The following is a 2,500-nucleotide window of genomic DNA, read 5'->3' on the forward strand; positions in this document are numbered from 1 at the left end:
TGCGAGCAAATTTCTAGTCACACACAAAAAACAAATAACATAAATTCTCTGCTATAAAAGAAGACAAGGTTGAAAAGATCAAGAAAAACACAGAATATGTGTTTACCAACTGAACTATCCTGACTCCTAGTGGTTGATGTCTTAGTAAGACAAAGACTAGAAGATAAAATACTATGAAACAGTTTGTGGTAAAAAAAAACATCACGCTTATTATCACAATGCCTTTATAGTGCACATTTCACCTGAACAGGGACTTGAACCCTGGACCCTCAGATTAAAAGTCTGATGCTCTACCGACTGAGCTATCCAGGCTCTGTGAGAGCATTCTTCTAGTCACACAAAAAAAATCACATAAATTCTCTACTATAAAAGAAGAAAATGTTGAAAAGATCAAGAAAACCACAAAATATGTGTTTACCAACTGAGCTATCCTGACTCCTAGCGGTTGATGTCTTAGTAACACAAAGACTAGAAGATTCATTACAATGAAACAGTTTGTGGTCAAAGACATCAAACTTATTCTCACAATGCCATGTAGTGAACATTTCGCCTGAACAGGGACTTGAACCCTGGACCCTCAGATTAAAAGGCTGATGCTCTACCGACTGAGCTATCCAGGCTCTGTGAGTGCAACTTTCTAGTCACACACAAAAAACAAAGAACATAAATTCTCTGCTATAAAAGAATACAAGGTTAAAAAGATCAAGAAAAACACAGAATATGTGTTTACCAACTGAACTATCCTGACTCCTAGTGGTTGATGTCTTAGTAACACAAAGACTAGAAGATAAAATACTATGAAACAGTTTGTGGTCAAAAACATCACGCTTATTATCACAATGCCTTATAGTGAACATTTCGCCTGAACAGGGACTTGAACCCTGGACCCTCAGATTAAAAGTCTGATGCTCTACCGACTGAGCTATCCAGGCTCTGTGTGAGCATTCTTCTAGTTACACAAAAAAAAATCACATAAATTCTCTTCTATAAAAGAAGAAAATGTTGAAAAGATCAAGAAAACCACAAAATATGTGTTTACCAACTGAGCTATCCTGACTCCTAGTGGTTGATGTCTTAGTAACACAAAGACTAGAAGATTCATTACAATGAAACAGTTTGTGGTCAAAAACATCACACTTATTCTCACAATGCCATGTAGTGAACATTTCACCTGAACAGGGACTTGAACCCTGGACCCTCAGATTAAAAGTCTGATGCTCTACCGACTGAGCTATCCAGGCTCTGTGAGAGCAATTTTCTAGACACACTTACACACACACACACACACACACACACAAAAAAAAAAAAAAAACATAAATTCTCTGCTATAAAAGAAGACAAGGTTGAAAAGATCAAGAAAAACACAGAATATGTGTTTACCATCTGAACTATCTTGACTCCTAGTGGTTGATGTCTTAGTAACACAAAGACTAAAAGATAAAATACTATGAAACAGTTTGTGGTCCAAAACATCACACTTATTATCACAATGCCTTATAGGGAACATTTCACCTGAACAGGGACTTGAACCCTGGACCCTCAGATTAAAAGTCTGATGCTCTACCGACTGAGCTATCCAGGCACTGTGAGTGCAATTTTCTAATCACACACAAAAAACAAATAACATAAATTCTCTGCTATAAAAGAATACAAGGTTGAAAAGATCAAGAAAAACACAGAATATGTGTTTACCAACTGAACTATCCTGACTCCTAGTGGTTGATGTCTTAGTAACACAAAGACTAGAAGATAAAATACTATGAAACAGTTTGTGGTCAAAAACATCACGCTTATTATCACAATGCCTTATAGTGAACATTTTGCCTGAACAGGGACTTGAACCCTGGACCCTCAGATTAAAAGTCTGATGCTCTACCGACTGAGCTATGCAGGATCTGTGAGAGCAAATTTCTAGTCACACACAAAAAACAAATAACATAAATTCTCTGCTATAAAAGAAGACAAGGTTGAAAAGATCAAGAAAAACACAGAATATGTGTTTACCAACTGAACTATCCTGACTCCTAGTGGTTGATGTCTTAGTAACACAAAGACTAGAAGATAAAATACTATGAAACAGTTTGTGGTCAAAAACATCACGCTTATTATCACAATGCCTTATAGTGAACATTTCGCCTGAACAGGGACTTGAACCCTGGACCCTCAGATTAAAAGTCTGATGCTCTACCGACTGAGCTATCCAGGCTCTGTGTGAGCATTCTTCTAGTTACACAAAAAAAATCACATAAATTCTCTTCTATAAAAGAAGAAAATGTTGAAAAGATCAAGAAAACCACAAAATATGTGTTTACCAACTGAGCTATCCTGACTCCTAGTGGTTGATGTCTTAGTAACACAAAGACTAGAAGATAAAATACTATGAAACAGTTTGTGGTAAAAAAAAACATCACACTTATTCTCACAATGCAATGTAGTGAACATTTCACCTGAACAGGGACTTGAACCCTGGACCCTCAGATTAAAAGTCTGATGCTCTACC

General features: G+C 36.6%; 5 non-coding genes across 5 annotated transcripts; all 5 read right to left on the reverse strand.

Annotated features, from left to right (window-relative positions):
• Positions 1-239: 239 nt before the first annotated feature.
• Positions 240-312, reverse strand: TRNAK-UUU (transfer RNA lysine (anticodon UUU)). The gene has a single exon. It is a non-coding gene; the product is annotated as a tRNA-Lys (tRNA).
• A 547-nt stretch (positions 313-859) lies between these two features.
• Positions 860-932, reverse strand: TRNAK-UUU (transfer RNA lysine (anticodon UUU)). The gene has a single exon. It is a non-coding gene; the product is annotated as a tRNA-Lys (tRNA).
• A 236-nt stretch (positions 933-1,168) lies between these two features.
• Positions 1,169-1,241, reverse strand: TRNAK-UUU (transfer RNA lysine (anticodon UUU)). Its single transcript has one exon. It is a non-coding gene; the product is annotated as a tRNA-Lys (tRNA).
• Positions 1,242-1,509: 268 nt separating this feature from the next.
• On the reverse strand, positions 1,510-1,582 carry TRNAK-UUU (transfer RNA lysine (anticodon UUU)). Its single transcript has one exon. It is a non-coding gene; the product is annotated as a tRNA-Lys (tRNA).
• Positions 1,583-2,133: 551 nt separating this feature from the next.
• On the reverse strand, positions 2,134-2,206 carry TRNAK-UUU (transfer RNA lysine (anticodon UUU)). Its single transcript has one exon. It is a non-coding gene; the product is annotated as a tRNA-Lys (tRNA).
• Between the last annotated feature and the right edge of the window lie 294 nt (positions 2,207-2,500).

The sequence above is a fragment of the Hyla sarda genome, chromosome 1, assembly GCF_029499605.1.
Source record: "Hyla sarda isolate aHylSar1 chromosome 1, aHylSar1.hap1, whole genome shotgun sequence".
NCBI classification, from domain to species: domain Eukaryota; kingdom Metazoa; phylum Chordata; class Amphibia; order Anura; family Hylidae; genus Hyla; species Hyla sarda.